The 18435-nt window shown below is 35.2% G+C and overlaps 2 non-coding genes across 2 annotated transcripts; both read left to right on the forward strand.

The window, feature by feature from the left end:
- Positions 1-483: 483 nt before the first annotated feature.
- LOC148027467 (small nucleolar RNA SNORD25) lies at positions 484-572 on the forward strand. Its single transcript, XR_015692749.1, has one exon. It is a non-coding gene; the product is annotated as a small nucleolar RNA SNORD25 (small nucleolar RNA).
- Positions 573-884: 312 nt separating this feature from the next.
- On the forward strand, positions 885-995 carry LOC148027468 (small nucleolar RNA snR60/Z15/Z230/Z193/J17). Its single transcript, XR_015692755.1, has one exon. It is a non-coding gene; the product is annotated as a small nucleolar RNA snR60/Z15/Z230/Z193/J17 (small nucleolar RNA).
- Positions 996-18435: the final 17440 nt, after the last annotated feature.

Consider the following 18435-nt stretch of genomic DNA (forward strand, 5'->3'; position numbering starts at 1 on the left):
TTAGATGTTGGATGTCCGTAGTTGTTTACACATTGGAGAGGACATGACTTGCAATTTACCAGCTAAATAGGTGAACTCACTGCCCACTTTAGGATGGGAAGTTTGCCCTACCCAATTTGCAAAGTGATGGAGAAGGGTGCACTTCTTGCATTTGTGACAAATCAAAAAAATAAAAAACATTATATTTATATATATATATATTGCAAAATGTGTCTTTTTGGCGTGTAAAGGCTTTGTGCCCATGTGTGCACCCTATTTCCAAAGTTGCATGCCCACACTCTAAGTCCTCATGTGGTGTGTAACCAACCTTAGGCTAACACTAACACTAAACCTGACCGTGTGACCCGAGTGATAGCCTTGACGGTAACCCTAACCCTAAATCGTTGCAAGCTCATCCATATTATCTTCTCTCGTGTGGTATCTTAGCAATGCGATAGTTAGATTTACCTCTCGGCGTGTTCAGATGACTCGGATATGGAGTCGCAGCACGAGGATGATATCCTACATCACATCTAGTATGATGTTTGCGAGGATGATCGCAAAAACAAGAACATCTAAGGGGCTGAGTGCTGTCTTCATATGCGATCTGTCTGCACCCCTTGTTGATGCGGCGAGGTCGATGATGTGCATTTTCCTTAAGACAAGCATATGTCTGATATCATGTTTGATGATAGCAATGGATTTGCTGAGATCTCCATATCTGAGAGAGAGAGAGAGAGAGAGAGAGAGAGAGAGAGAGAGAGAGGAGGGCGACCACTGGATCAATGATGAGTGAGGTGATGTGAAATTTGTGTCCGAGGGGGCTCTAAGCAGCCTTCTGTGAGGGCTCAAGACCTTTCTACTGCCTTCCTTCTGAGATTCTGTTGTCTGTGTTCTTGTGGCGTGGCTGGCACATGATGATCTCAGCTATGAGCATAGTTCAAATGAATCACGGTTTCATACCGTGGTGAGTACTGTAAATAATAATAGTCTTTCACCCCTATCTGACGCCAGTCGCGTAGCGCTCTTCTGCTTCGGAAAGGAGGGCACGGGCACACCATTCCATGGAATGGTCTGTAGCATCTCCAGGCGCTAATCCTGGAATGCATCGGATGAGTTTGCATGAAGAACGATTGCTTGCATTTTGCTTTGATTGCATGTCCTGTCTCAGCGATATCCCAGAATTCTCTGGCACGGAATTGTACAATGGTTTTACTCCTTTAATCTGAACTTATGCATTCATTATCTGTGATTATCTTACCTTTTGAGAAACGTTATACTCCTGATCCGAAGGGCACATCTATTACAAATCCATATAGGAAGTGAAATCTTAACTGGATTTTCTAATAACTTATGCAGGCGAGTGCCCTAAAAACTGCGCTTAAGGTCTTACAGCATTGTGTATATTCAGAGTGTGCAGGCAAAGCACCTAATAACTCAGTTTGATGGAGAGTTGTGCACAATTGTCCAAACCTCCAATCTGTGGCAAGCCTCTAGAGTAAGATGTTAGGCAAGGGCTCTCACTTAAGGCCAGCAGAGCTATGCCCTTTCAACAGACGTTGAGCACTTTGCACAGCTCTTCCCTTCTCTTCTTACTAAAAGAGAGACACTCACCCTGCATTGGAACTTATTGCAAAAGAGAAGTTTGGAATTTATTTGAGAAAACAGGCGTTTCCAAATTGCCATTGCCCCAAACTCTGTAGGTGATGGAGCAGTCTTGATGCTGTCAGCCCTACACCATTGTCCTTCCAAACCATATTGCCCGTGAACTAGCTATGGTTCTCTATTGCCAACATAACGTTTGTGCCCTCGGAATTGTGGTTACTTCTCTTCCATTCCTCGTTAGGTCCTTCCCAAAGCCAATGTATTAAGTTTTCTTACATTGATGAAAATAGAGAAGCATACTATCATTTTGCAAGATAATACCATTTGCTCACACTGTGTAGACAATGGTCATGCGTCTTAGGCTTATAGTATAGTGTGTATGCATTGTTTAGGATATCATTTGCTCCATAAGTGAAACAAGTTCTAGTGATCCACCAGATGCTCTCAAAAGCTACTTGCGCAAGATCCTTTGCTTGTTTTTATTGCTCTTCTTGTCTTGATGTTGCCTTTTGGCTTTGACTTGCTGATGATTGTTGGTTGAGTAATTGGGTCGTTCTTAAAGAAGCTAAGTATTGGGTTGATTAAATTGATCCTCAACTTTGATAGTTTGTTATTTGCCTTTTGTCTTCTAAACCTTGATATCTCTTTAGGTGGTCATTCTTCATTTCAATTGGTTGTAAAAGTAATATTGGGTTGATTAAATTGATCCTCAACTTTGATAGTTTGTTATTTACCTTTTGTCTTCTAAACCTTGATATCTCTTTAGGTGGTCATTCTTCATTTCAATTGGTTGTAAAAGTAATGTTGGTTGGCAAGATAATTGATATTCTTTGTTGCCTTTTTTACACTCTTTTTAATGATTGAAACTTGATAAATTGGCCATGTTCTTTTTATTGGTATTGTCTTTTTTGTTAACATGCATTGTCTTTTTTTTCATCTTACTATAATTGATAAAATGTCAAATACTCTCCCAAGGGCCTTCCAATGCAAGGATTTCTTTATAGTACATATATGGTAGGAAATTATTAGGCATAAATCCAAAAGTCCAAAGCATTGAGTTAGTCTATCTACCTTGGTTTTTGTTAATAGGAAAATTATTTATTTGCCATGAGAAATGTCTCCTTTCAAAGAATGTGTTGTAACCATCTCATAATGTCATTCTAATGGAAAAATTATCTATCAGATTCTTGAAAAAATTGTAGGTGATAAAAAAAGTGAATCTTATTTTGATTGGGGATGTAAAAAGACCATTGGGACTCACAACCCTTCCTTTTTTTTCAAGGAAACATACAATTTTCATTGATTTTTTTTAAAAACTTTGCATATGCTTCTTGGTAAAAATCCCATTAATTTTATTATGTAGTATATTAATATAATTGAATATTATATTTACTTTTGTTTTTTTTTCTTTGTGCTTTCTTTTTCCTTTGACTTGGGTGAAATGTTAATAAGTTAATCTTCCATGTATACATATAATAAATGCACATATCTTATTACTATATTATATTAGCTATAGATTTGGAAAGTCTAGAATCTTCAAAGGGCTTTTTCAAATCTATTCCATGTTTTAAACATTCTTTTTAAAATCATTTTTTTCTCTTTTTATATATAAAATATCTTATTTTTTTAAATTAAAATTTATCTTTTTCTTATTTCTCTTAACACAATCTCTTACGAGTCTCGAAAAGTTGGGATAAACAGCTATAGTTGAGGACGAAAAAACAAGGGTATCTTGATCCCTATGTTTTAACAAAGTAAATCCAAGCAACGTAAAAAACTTGTTAATAGTAATCTAACCAATCAAAAAAGTGAAAGTTGACTAGTTAATGATGTTTCAAATTTTCACGCGATTTATTACAACGATGAAAAGTAAATCCATTCAATCTTGTAAACACAACTACTTCGACATAATTGGTGACATGTGTTATCAATGCAAGAAAATGATAGATTGTGTAAGGTCTATTTTTAATGAAATATTCAATAAAGTTGATAGAGTCTCGAAGGAATCTAACAAAGTAAATCCAAGCAACGTAAAAAACTTGTTAATAGTAATCTAACCAATCAAAAAAGTGAAAGTTGACTAGTTAATGATGTCTCAAATTTTCACGCGATTTATTACAACGATGAAAAGTAAATCCATTCAATCTTGTAAACACAACTACTTCGACATAATTGGTGATGTGTTATCAATGCAAGAAAATGATAGATTGTGTAAGGTCTATTTTTAATGGAATATTCAATAAAGTTGATAGAGTCTCGAAGGAATCTAACTTTAATATGAGTTATTGATATGTAGATCTAAAGTAAACCTAATCATTGTGGTAAACTCGGCCTTGAAAGTAAACTATTACATTATGTAACTAAAAGTAAAAAAATCTCGTATAGCTCGTAGAAAATCCTTGGTATAGGTTGCAAAAAACTCTTGCACGTAGAGCATAGGAGGTATTTGTGAGATATCTTGAACAAAGGTTGGAGATTTATATTGTTAGCAAATATAAGCTTACGACATCATCTGAACGGAGGTTGGAGATTGTTATTTGTTACTCATGGATTCCACTATAAGATGAATATATTTCTCTTATTTTTAATATATGGATTGGATGTATTGTGATTTATTGGAATGAAGGTTTGAGACATTTACTTTTTGTTGTCATGTATTTATCATGAAATATGTTATGTGACATGGATTATGTTATGATTATGAGTGGTCAGATATATTTTTACATGGGCAAATGATTATATACTCATAGTTATTTTTTGTTGGATGTTTCTCATTCATAAAAAATAAGACAGTAAGATGTTTTATTTAATGAGTTTAGGGGTTTTGTGACATTTATTATTGATTTCTCATATATTGTGTAGTTAAGTTTATATTTTTTAGATTGCATTATTATCTCGATATATTTGTAGAGGGATTTTTGCGATATGTATATCTTAAATATCTATCGAAAGAGATGTGCTGAGCTACACTCGTGTAAGTGGTTATTTTACTTTTGATATTGTTAGTAAGCTTGAACGTTATACTTATGTAGTTAAAATTATTTATGGAGATTACATTGCTTGATTGCTATTTCTCACGTTCGTGTCATGTTGATATTCTTTGTTTAAAAAGATATATAAACATAAAGAGACGCAAAGGATATTAGAGCACTTGAAGGTTGAGCATGGTATCTACTTTAATATTTTATGTGAAAAGATCGGTTATTTCATAAGTCTTTTTATATTTACTTTGAGTTAAACTCATATTTCTTATGTTTTGCATTGAACGTATTGAAATATCATTTAGACAAAGATTTGAGGTTTTTACTTTGGGCTACTAGTAATATCAAAGTGGATGCTATATTTAGTCTTCAAATGCTCTATCATCCTTGCTCGTCTTTTTATGTTTATGTCTTTTCAAACAAAGAATATCAACACGACATTGATGGATAAGAGACTCATCAAGCAGTATAATTTCTTTATACAATTGATATTGTTATGTAAAATGATAGTTTATTAAGTATTCTAATATCTTAGGAGTGTATCTTGTGATAAATGAATCTAACTACATAAGTGTATCTTTTAAGCTTACTAACAATATTGAAAGTAGAATAAGCATTTTCTCAAGTGTAGCTCGGTACATCTCTTTCGATGAAATGTTTGAGATGTATGTGTCGCAAGAACCTCTCTATAAGTACGTCAAGAAAATGTAATTTAAAAAATGTAAACTGAATTGCACAATACGTGAGAAATTAATAATGAATGTCACCAAAATCTTAAACTAATATTAAATAAAGTATCTTACTCGAATTTTTTTGCAAATTAGAGATATTGAATGAAGAACGGTTAGAAGTGTGTACAATTATTTGTCCAATGTAAAAGCGTATATGTCTACTCATAACCATAGCATAATCCATGTTACATAATATAATCCATGACATATACATAATAACAAAAAGTGAGTATCTTAAACTTTCATTCAGAGAAAGTTGTAATGCGTTCAATGCAGATATGAGAGAAAGAGAGAGATGTGCATCTTATTGTGGAAGCCATGAGTAGCAAATGACAATCGATCTCAATTCTTCATTCAAATGATGTGAGCTTGTATTTGGTAGCAATATATATCTTTATAAGTTGTTTCGGGATTTTACAAACGACTTCGTTGAATGTTTCATTAAAGGTGGGCTTTAGAGAATCTATCGTTTCCTTGCATTGGCAGTCCACGCAATCAATTTCGTCAAGTTGATTGCATTTACAAGGTTGGATGGGTTTATTTTTGATCGTTATAGCAAACCATGTGGAAATTCGAGACACTGTTTCTTGGTTTATCCCTACTTTTTTGATTGGTTGGGATTACTATTGGTGGGCGAGTTTTTTATATCGTGTGGGTTTACCTTGTTAAAAAGTAGAGATGAAGAAGCACTTTTTTTTAGCCTCAACCACAACCATTTATTCCAACTCCTCGGGGTCTTAAAGGCCCTGTAAAAGATAGTGTTGAGGTTTCCTCCTCTCCCTCCTTTTTTCTCACACTTAAAAAATAAAATTAAAATCTCTTCCTCTCTCTCACTTATAATCTTTTTTTCTTTCTCTTATCTTCTTTTTAATTAAAATTTTCTTTCCTCATCACTCTCTCTTTCAAGTGTAGAATTCAGGTTTTTTTTTTTTCTTCTCTAAATAAAGTAAACTTTTTTTAAGATCAAAATTTTCTTTCTTTCTCTCAATTAGATTAAAATTTTTAATTTAAACTTTTTAATTAAATATTTTAAAAGTATTTTTAATTTAAAGTTTTTTGAATATAGTTTTTCACATTTTGAGAAGGAGATAGAATAAAAGAAAAAGAGAGAGAAAAGAAGGATAAAAAAAGAGGATGGAGAGAAAAGGAGGAGAAAGAGGAAAGAGAATAGTCTATTTTTAATTAAACAATTTTCTTCTTTCCCTTTCTTTCTTATGCTTATGGTCTAGAAGTTCTCTCTCTTTCTCTTAGATTAAACTTCTTAATGTAAACATTTTGTTTAATTGAGAGAGAGAGAGAGAGAGAGAGAGAGAGAGAGAGAGAGAGAGAGAAGAGAGAGAGAGAGAGCAAAAGAGAGCAAAAGAAGAAAAAGAGGGCAGGGAGGGAGAGAGAGGAGGAATAGAGAATTACAAAAAGAGAATTACAAAAAGAGAATTGAAGAGAAATAGAGAGAAAAAGTAAAAAGGAAAAGAGAGGAGAGAGGAAAAGAGAGACAGAGAAGAAAATGAGAGAGAACAAGAAGAGAGAATTTGAACGCAGTGAAAGAATTATAAAGAGAGGAAAGATAAAATTTAAAAGAAAGAAAAAACATTATAGAGAAAATACAAAATTTAAGAGAGAAGAAAAGAAAAAAGAAAAAAGAGGAGAGAAGGGGGAAGAGTGACAAAGAAGAAAATGAGAGAAAAAATAAGAAGAATTATAGAGAAAAAATTTGAACATAGAGAGAATTATAGAGAAAGGAAAGATAAAATTTTAAAGAAAGAGAAAAGAAAAAAATTTAAAGAGAAGAAAAAAAGAAAAAAAAAGAAGAGAAGGAAATGAGAGCAGAGGAGAGAAAAAAAATAAGAAGAAGAAAGAGGAAAAGAGGAAGAGAGATGGAAAAAAAGAGAAGAGAATATTCTTTTTAAAATTTAAATATTTTTTGAGAGGAAGGGAGAGAGGAGAGAGGGGGGAAGAGAGAGAGAAGATAAAATTTAAAAGAGAGAGGGAGAGAAGAAAAAAAGAAAAATTAGGAAAAAGGGAGAAGAAAAGGGGACAGAGAGAGAGAGAGAGAGAGAGAGAGAGAGAGAGAGAGGAGAAAATATGAACATAAAGAGATAATTATATATAGGAAAAAATAAAATTTACATACTTTAAGAGATTGAGGGGGGGGGGGGGAAAGAAAGTGATAGAAAAAGAAGAAGAGAGAGAGAATACATAGAGAGAAATATAGAGAGAAAATATAGACTTTAAAAAGAATAGAAAATAGAGAAAGAGAGAAGGAAGAGAGAGAGAGAAGAAAAGCGTAGAGAAAAAAAAGAGAATAAAGAGAAGAAAAAAAAGAGGAGGGAGAGAGAAGGAAAAGAGAGGAGAGAGGGGGAGAATAAAAGGAGAGAGAAGAAAAGCGGGGAGAAAAAAAGAGAGAATCAAAGAGAGAGAGAGAGAGAGAGAGAGAGAGAGAGAGAGAGAGAATTAAACATAGGAGGGGAGGGAGGAAAAAGAGGAGAGAGAAAGATGAGAAATGGGTTGTTGAACGTAGCATTCTGTGCGCGAGAAGTGCATGCGGAACGCTAATGGTAAGACAATGGACAAATCATGTGCATGTTGTGATCTATTGTTTTTAAAAGAGCCGTTGAAACATCCTATTTTGCCCCTTGTCTCCTACAATTACATGCATTTTTTGCTCTTGTTGATAAAATCTTGTTAGATAATAAGGACAAGCGTTTCCTACATGAAAAATGCTATCTGCTTCATGGCAACCTTGTTGTCTTGAAGTAGGACAACATGAAAGTGCATGGTAACTTTGCTATCCTTTAGTGTAAAAAAACCATATATTTCACTTCCATTGCTCAATTATAACATCTATACATTTGTAACATTTGTACAATTACACAACCATAGCATGAATACATTTTTTGTGTCCTTGAGCGTAAGAGGTTACATGTGCTCACTATTTTCTCGTTTTTTTGAATCTATCTCGCTATTTATTGCCAATTTCTCTCTCTCTATTTTGCCCTTTGTTTCCTACAATTACATGCATTTATTTCTCTTGTTGATAAAATCTTGTTAGATAATAAGGACTAGCGTTCCTTGTGCGAGAAATGCTATCTGCTTCGTGGCAACCTCGTTGTCGTGAAGTAGGGCAATAGGAAAGTGCATGGTAACTTTGCCTTCCTTGAATATAAAAACACCATATATTTCGCTTCCATTGCACACTTATAACATCTATACAGGTGTAACATTTGTACAATTGTACAACCATAGCATGAATACATTTTTTGTGTCCTTGAGAGAGTAAGAGGTTACATGTGCTCACTATTTTCTCTTTTTTGTGAATCTATCTTGCTATTTATTGCCAATCTCTCTCTCCCGATCCTTTTTATACCTCTTCTCTTTGTGAATTTTCTCACATTTGTTACTTCTCTCTCTCTCTCTCTCTCTCTCTCACCTCCCCTCTCTCCCTCTCCCTTTTTTATCTCTCTCCTCTCTCTACAACACCCATCACTTCCTCTCTCCCCTCCTTTTCACCTCTCCCTTCCTCCCCTTGTTTATTATTCTCCTCTATTTGTTATCCCTCACATCACTTTTGCATCTCTCCTCTCTTTTTACTCGCTCTCTTGGTTGAATGAATGCATAAAAGGATAGACGTGTACTTGCATTAAGGTGTATAGAGACTCATATAAAGATAAGATGTATGAAATGCATACTTTACTATCTTCTCTCTATCTTACATCTCTTTTACTATTTTTTTGTTTCTCCCTATCTCTCTCCATATTCCTTTTCACCCCCTTCTCTCTTTGTGACTTCTCTCAAATATTTGTTACCCATCTCTCTCTTTCTCTTGCATATCTCCTCGTTCCCTCCCTCCCTTTTCATCTCTTCTCCTTATGCAACCTTTGTCTTCCTTTTGTTCCTTTTTTCACCTCTCCCTCTCCCTCTCCCTCCCTTCTGTTTCTTACCCCTCTTCTTTACCCTCATCCCCTCCATCTCTCACCCTTTTTACATCTCTTACTCCTTTCACACACACACACACACACACACACACACACACACACACACACACTCTCTCTCTCTCTCTCTCTCTCTCTCTCTCTCTCTCATATGCATGTATTAAAGGCTATAAATACATTTGTAAGTAGGTGTATAGATATTCGTATATATGTGCAATGAGCATGCACCAAACTTGTAAACTTGTATTCGTACTTTCTTTACGTACTAGTTAGAAGTATCTCTATATTACCCTTGGATGTCACAATTACAAAGTTTAAGTGTATCCAATCATTACAAAAAATAAGTATTAATAATACACATAGATGAAGTAAAGCTTGAAATCAAAGTTTGTTTCAGATATTGTGTCAATGAGAATAAAAAGATTAAAATTTTAAAAGAAGCTTAACCAAAACAAAGCTTTTTTTCCTTTGAGGAAATACGAGAAAATTTTTCACTCTCCATCACAACATGGTTAGGTGAAGCAAGTCACGTTCCCACTCCTTGCCTTAGCGATGCTATAGGGGACATGACAGTCTTTCCTCTCTTTCTTGCACCTAAAATTTTAAAAAGCCACAATAAAAAGGTAAATATATTTAATAATTGTCAAAGATTACTTAACTTTAGAACAATAATACTTGGTCTAATACCTGCAAACCACACAACATGCATTGTCATAGCTATGCTTGTCACAAAGCAACCAAGGTCTTTAAATTCATGTGTCGGCTATTCCCTTGGTATTCTATCAGTGTGAAATCGTTAAAACCTCTTACCCTATTCAACTTCCTCCATATGCACTCGAAAACATTGAAAATATCCATAATGCGCCACCTCAATAAAAACTGGAAGTAAAATCTCTATATTGATATCATTATATAAGCGCTCAAAGAGCCTTTCAAGCATTCTTATAATATCAAGTGTTGTTATTGTGCCCAAGATACATTGTAGTTCCTTTTGGTACTCAAAAGTTGGATAATAGTCCCAACATGGAGTAGGCATCTGTAAAAGTGGAGTAAACACTTAAATATAGTGTAGAAAACAATTAGTTACTATTGAGTATATACCAACTGAACGTGGCATAAAAGCCATTTCACATATAAGCCAAGTAATGACTACGAAGCTATCAAATTTCAATGGATACATCTGTGCAAATAAGCAACCATACCATTGCACCCTTTAAAAAAACACATCTTTGCATGCATCCTTGCAAAAAAATAATACATCTTATTGCATCTTTTGAAGCATAACCTTGTATACAATGTTCGTTGTGACATTTGCAATGCTTCCATTTCCATCCAGTAAGACTCTCACACCACATGAGGGTTTCACCCTTGAAAATGCAACATATAACTGTCCATGCGTAAATATCGATGTTTCAAGTAAAGACCAACAACAACATACAAAGTCTGGCATTGTGACTTATCGATGGTAATTGCAAATGCCAATTGAATAGAAAACTGCCTCCGTCGCATAGTAAATGGAAATTGCAAAGTGCTAGGAATAAAAGTGATCCTAGGAATGAAAATTCGTCCTCCTATATTTGTTCATGTTATTATCTCAGCATCTATCATCTTTCTATTGAATGCCTTACATATCAACCGTGTACCATTACACATATATTTTTTCGAATTGAATTTCCAAAGTAGAATAATAGGTGCATTTATCTTTAGCAGCAATAGATGGGGAGAAAATCCACCTCCAAGATCTAGCATATTTAGATACTTTACAGAGTACAAAAATGAGCTACCATCTGTCTTTGCAATTGAATCCACACTATAGTACTGTATAAACCTCTCCATGCATCAATTGCAATGCATGATGATTCAAAGAAGCCATGTTCGTATTCCACGTTGCAAGTATAGTATGTTCACTAAAATATGCTCCAAAGTTTGTCACAGTGGATACTTCAGTGTACACATTATCAACCAAGGTTTCAATAGTGTCTTTTTAACACCATGACAGATGGAATATGTAACTTATCACAATTCTTTGTAATACCCATTCCATCCCCTATCCCTTGAATCCAACCAATAAACCCATTATCGATTACATCACCAACGATTGATATCTGCATATTCCCAGACAACCATAGCACCTTAACACATTGCTATAAATGAGAGTAACATAGTGTCGCATTGATAATATCTTCATGGGAGTCCTTTATCATGACAAGAAGGATTTGTCTAAAATCACCTTCAAGTAAAGTGACATTTGCACCAAATGGTTTATTATAACTCATAATATCACTTAAAGTTCTATCAATTGCCTCAAAAACATACCTATGCATCATGGAAGCCTCATCCAACAAAAGAAGGCTCGATCGTCTCAATAGTTGAGCAAGATTGCTTTGAAAATGAATATTATAGCTGGATTGATTAATCTAATGGAATTTTAAACCTCGAGTGAGCGGTACGACCACCTGATAGAAGCAAAGCAATAATGCCAGATGACGTTGTTGCCAATGATATATGACAATCACTGCGTAGCCTAGCAAGAAAACATTTATAAAGAAATGTCTTCCCAGACCCACTGGGACCATTAAAAAAAAAAAACATCCCCAGAGTTTGCACCAATAGCATCCATAACTACAGTATATGCAACTCTTTGTCCGTCATTCAACATTGACAAACTCTATGTTGCTCTAGTATATCAAATGCATATTCATCTTCTAAAAGAGGGTTAGCACACAACTGAGAATTCATTCGATGAGGTTTTGGCAATCCATCAGAGTCAGGAAATTTGCTCCCATGCGGTTGTAAAAGTCATGAAGATGTAATAGAGCCTTGTTTGATGCCTCTTGGTACAGAATTGCAGAAGATACATGTGTATGCTCTAGCTGCAATTTATACAAATTATCCTCTACCATTGGTGCCATAAACCTATCCCAAAGCTAACTAGGATGAGAGCAGGCTCACAAAAGACCAAAATTCTAGCAAACAAAGCATGTAATTGGGCACCAATATGCATAGAGGCAGCTTCTTCCAAGCACATAGCATACTCATCACCACCCTTTAACACGCCCTTTGCAATGCAAGCTTCCTTAAAAGTATTGTATATCACATTGCCAATAGTATGCAAATCCTTAAAAGATGTACATTCACAAGACACTATTAAGAGCATTTACAAGTAATAATGCTCATCATATGTGTTTCCACACTCTCTTTGTCCACACCTTTCACTGTGCATTTCACACCCAGTACACTGGAAAGTCTTGATAGCGAATAGCTCAAGCCTCTGGATGAAAATAATTGCATACAAATCAGTTTGTAGGAGTGGTTTTCTAAACATCTTCATTTTGCGTAACATCTGATATATTGTCTGTATCTCGAAACTCCACACAATTCTCACCAGGCAAGTGCACCTGCAACTGTTGTATATCAGGCTTCTCATTGGAAATGCATAGTCATATATTCGCCAACACGCTTCTAAGAAGCAGAAACATATCTTGCATCTAAATAACTCTCGATCTCGCCCACTTCATGGATGCTCATACCATTCAACCCTAGACTTCCAAAGGAAAACTTAATGGTTGTACGATCATGTCCCTTGTATATATACTTATACAAATACTTAACATCTGTCACTGTTGAGGATACCTCAACATTTATATGTGCATTGTATTTCTTACTCAAGTAAGGATTGTATAGAACAATCTATCGATTATCAATAGTATTACCCTTTATTGTGACTATGTTTTCATAATCCCATCTTCTATAAATAGGATAGCCAGAGCTATCAACAGTTATCACATTCACAAACTTTCGAGGAAAATTTTTAGTGCATTGACCATCACACATGCAAGGGCTCTTGGGATTCAACAAACTGCAACGACCATGGACATTGCACTTTGAGACAATTTCAAACAAATTTGAAAACCTTACATTATCAGGAAACTCAGCACAAACAAACCTATCATAGTGGCATGCTTCAGACTGTTTAAAAGAGTACTTCAAAATCAGCAAAGTATGAGAATGTGGAAACCCTCGCTTTTGAAACTCAATCACATTAACATAGCCTGTAACATTTCCAAACATATTCATTTTTAACAATGTATGCATCATATCAGCATGTTTTTTATGAAAGACCCGAGTGGTCAAATCAGGACGATCATAAGCAATCTGTCTAGGCAACATAGCATTAGTTATCTCTGACCACTTTGGATTACATGTCATTGTTATAAAGAGATCTGGTTTTTCCTTACTCCGCACTATAGCCATGGCATCTTGGCATATAGGCCCTATGCAAGTTCGAAATAGCAATACATCATCCATCTCGACTATAAACATGTATATCTCGATGATTGAGACTATTTTCATCGCCTTGTCCTGGCATGATAGCTGCAACTTTAGTTGCCACTGGAGCTGAGTATTGTCTATTAGCATGTTGAATGCCAAAAATAGTCATTCAATCATGTAGGGTATTGTTCTAGAATTGCATACCCACGGATCTAAAAGCTCGCACATATACATTGTGTTGATGCATCATAGACTGAAACTCCCCAAGTAAATTAGGCATAGCACCCAATCGATTAGATAACTCATGCTAAGTATCATAAACATAAAATTGTGCAAATCTTGGCTATTCCTGTCGTTGCACATTAGGAAGCAGAGGGCCTATACAATGATAAATGGAGCCATGCACTCTAAAGGTATAAGAATTCCCCGCAACATATAAAAACTCATCAACATTGGCACCAAGTGAAAAAATGCAAGAGCACTATTATGTGCCTATATATTCTTCTTAAATACTCTACTTTGAGGATGCATACCATGCAACAAATCATGCAATGGCTACGGTGGATGTTGCAATGGTGGCAATGTTACTTTTCCATTCCGACAACAATGTTTACCAAACAAAACTGATCCTTACACTTGAGTCTCACATCTCCACAATTTAGTTGAACATCGCTCACACATATCAGAAAGACTTCCCATGGAATGCACAACCGGGTCTTGAAATAGCAATATTGTAGTTGCATGATGAATATCCATTGCAAGCAAAGCATGCAAAATGGAACAAAAACCTCCATTTTGAGGGCTAAAGGTTGGACCATTATTGACACGTGACTCGTTAATCATAGGATCACCTAGATTTTGGCTATTTTCAGTATTGCAATTATAATTCATAGCAAAAGCAAATTGTTGCTCAATGAATTCACCATTCCCATCTAGAACCCCCATGCGAGAAGGCATATTTTGCATACTATGCAAGGTACTCTGAACTCCCTCATGGATCACACTATCGTGATCTAGAGCTTCTCTTTGTGAAATGTTTTGGCACCCAACCATAGCAAAATACATCTCGTTGTGCCCCCTTCGACCATGTTTTGTTCATAGCCGAATCATTTGAGTCCTAAGCCTAGCAACTTGTCGTCGTCTATGCCTATGAATATGTTACACATAATCTCTGCTAGTTGACTGATGTGAAAATCCCATATTGACTAGATTATCACAAAGCCTGCACGCCAATAGAGACCATGCATTCTTTCAAACAAAAACTTGATTGGGGTTAGTTTTTTCAAAAAGACTTAAGAGTAGAACCAATCTAGAATCACATAATTCAAAACACAGTAGTTATTTATTTAAAATAACACAATGTTACGTGCAAGGAACGCTAGTACTCAAAATAAAATTTATATATTTTTATATTCCATATATGATTAGATATCTTACCCAAAGAGAGACAAAGAAAATTTCTATCTAATCGGCAAGCGATCCCCCAAGCTTATAACTCAAACCCAAATATATCATTCAACAGGAATATGCAGTATACCCAAAAATTTAAGATTTTTAAATCATTACCAACACCAAAAATTATAAAACTATGCCGGTACTTAGTAGAGACTTGATGAAGATTCAAGAACTACCTTTGCCATGACGAAAATAGCAATAGAGTTATCTCTTCACAAATTGCAAGAGATAATAAATTTGTCTATAAGTTAATCTTTAAACTTGATATATCTAGTCTAGCTTCGTTTACGTTTGTCACATAAAAAGCGTTGCTGCATAATTTCTCAGCCCATGAAATGCAACTTCACAAAAAGAAAGCACACAACATTATAAAAAGCATGTGTCAATGCACTTTAAAACACTAGTAGTCAAAATTAAATTCACCCAAACTCAAGTTAAAAAGGGTCTATAAAACCATAACTAATGAGAGAGAGAGAGAGAGAGAGAGAGAGAGAGAGAGAGAGAGAGAGAGAGAGAGAGAGAGAGAGAGAGAGAGAGAGAGAGAGAGAGAGAGAGAGAGAGAGAGAGAGAGAGAGAGAGAGAGAGAGAGAGAGAGAGAGAGAGAGATGTGCATATCCAAATATCACTCTCATATGTATTGCATTGCGAAAATCAATTAAGTTTTCTCTATAGATTACAAGACAATAAGTTTTCTCTCTAGATTACAAGACAATAAGTTTTCTCTCTAAACCTTAAGAAAAGAGGCATCACATTGTATGTACCCATTACAGTTCACTCATTACATTTCAAAACCGATGTAGGTTTCATAAAAAGGAAGCATATATCACCATAAGAAAGTGGTGGCCCAATCACTTTACAATAAGCAAGACAACAATACCTTAGAAGTTTCATCCCAAGCAACAAATACATACTTAAAATAAAAAATGTGATCTAATCCAAGTCCTTATACATTGACGAGAGAGAGAGAGAGAGAGAGAGAGAGAGAGAGAGAGAGAGAGAGAGAGAGAGAGAGAGAGAGAGAGAGAGAGAGAGAGAGAGAGAGAGAGAGAGAGAGAGAGAGAGAGAGAGAGATGAACATTTAAATGCAAAAATCAATTAATTTTTCTCTCTAGATTGCAAGACAATAAGTTTTTCCTATAAACCTTAAGAAAGAGGCATCACACTATTGTATGTACCCATTACATTTCACTCATTACATTTCAAAATTGATGCAGGTTTCACAAAAAGGAAGCATATATCACCATAAGAAAGTGGTGGCCCAAGCACTTTACAATAAGCAAGACAATAGTAGCTTATAAGTTTCATCCCGAACAATGAATACATACTTAAAATAAAAAAAGTGATCTAATCCAAGTCCTTATACATTGAACCAAACATTGAGAGAGAGAGAGAGAGAGAGAGAGAGAGAGAGAGAGAGAGAGAGAGAGAGAGAGAGAGAGAGAGAGAGAGAGAGAGAGAGAGAGAGAGAGAGAGAGAGAGAGAGAACATCTAAATGCAAAAATCAATTAAGTTTTCTCTCTAGATTGCAAGGCAATAAGTTTTCCTTATAAACCTTAAGAAAGAGGCATCACATTGTATGCACCCATTACATTTCAAAACCGATGCAAGTTTCACAAAAAGGAAGCATATATCATCATAAGAAAGTGGTGGCCCAAGCACTTTACAATAAGCAAGACAACAATAGCTTATAAGTTTCATCTCAAGCAACAAATACATACTTAAAATAAAAAAGTGATCTAATCCAAAAATGCAAAAATCAATTAAGTTTTCTCTCTAGATTGCAAGGCAATAAGTTTTCCTTATAAACCTTAAGAAAGAGGCATCACATTGTATGCACCCATTACATTTCAAAACCGATGCAAGTTTCACAAAAAGGAAGCATATATCATCATAAGAAAGTGGTGGCCCAAGCACTTTACAATAAGCAAGACAACAATAGCTTATAAGTTTCATCTCAAGCAACAAATACATACTTAAAATAAAAAAGTGATCTAATCCAAGTCCTTATACATTGAACCAAACATTGAAGAGAGAGAGAGAGAGAGAGAGAGAGAGAGAGAGAGAGAGAGAGAGAGAGAGAGAGAGAGAGAGAGAGAGAGAGAGAGAGAGAGAGAGAGAGAGAGAGAGAGAGAGAGAGAGAGAGATGAACATTTAAATGCAAGAATCAATTAAGTTTTCTCTCTAGATTGGAAAACAATAAGTTCTCTCTCTAAACCTTAAGAAAGAGGCATCACATTGTATGTACCCATTACATTTCAAAACCGATGCAAGTTTCACAAAAAGGAAGCATATATCTCCATAAGAAAGTGGTGGCCCAAGCACTTTACAATAAGCAAGACAACAATAGCTTATAAGTTTCATCCCGAGCAACGAATACATACTTAATAAAAAAATGTGATCTAATCCAAGTCCTTATACATTGAACCAAATTTTGAAGAGAGAGAGAGAGAGAGAGAGAGAGAGAGAGAGAGAGAGAGAGAGAGAGGGAGGAAGAGAGTGAGAGACATAAACATTTAAATTTAATTAAATATTATAATTAGACAAAAAACCAAGCATTCTATAGAGATTATTACTCTCATACGCATTACGTTGCAAAAATCAACAAAGTTCTATCTAGATTGTAAGACACAATGCCTCTTCCTATAGATGAAACCTCAAGAAAGAGGTATCACATCACATTGCAAGTACCCAAATACATTTTTCTTAGTTTAGCTTTGCCACATCAAAACCAATGTAGGCCCCACAAAAAGGAAGCACTTATCACCACAAAAAAGTGGTGGCCCAAGCACTTTAAAACAATATGGAACTGATGATAAGCTTGATCTTGAGCAAGTCCTCCCCTTTAGTTGTGACCATTCATTTGACGACTCAATCGTTGCAACAAGGTATTAAACCTATTAACATTCATTTGAAACTGCAAGAATGGTAGTCGATAACCTCTTTGGCGAATTACAGGCTCGTGGTTATCTCCAAGCCCCCAAAACGATGCCTACATATCATTTACCAATAAATTCATCAACGTGCTTGTCTCAGAGGAAATTGTCAAAAGTTCCCTTATTTCAACACCCACACCACTCGAGACTTGTTGAAGAACACACTGAGTGTGCTTTGTCTTGCACGCAACACTATATAAACCCTTAGCCTGTTCATGTAGCTCTGCGGAGTAAATGGCAAGTGCATGATCAACACGTGTGCATAAACTCATATGCAATTCCTTCAACTCATTCATCTTGGCCTCGAGATGTTTAAAGTTCGAAGAACTCAAAGCAGCCTCTATGTTCCTTCGAACCCTTGCTGTTCTTGCAGATTTAGCAACACATGTTCCTTGTTACCTTGCCAATTCTTTCATTTTTTTCACACTAACTTTACTAATTCTATTAGACTCCACATTTTGGCTGCAACAACATATACAAATATACAAATGATTATCTTCAAAAAAAGTATACAACACCTAGTCGTAAATACAATTGGAACTATCTTCCA

This window comes from Lygodium microphyllum, chromosome 12, assembly GCF_053477565.2.
Source record: "Lygodium microphyllum isolate KBCC chromosome 12, Lygodium_microphyllum_v1.1.10, whole genome shotgun sequence".
Lineage (NCBI taxonomy): Eukaryota > Viridiplantae > Streptophyta > Polypodiopsida > Schizaeales > Lygodiaceae > Lygodium > Lygodium microphyllum.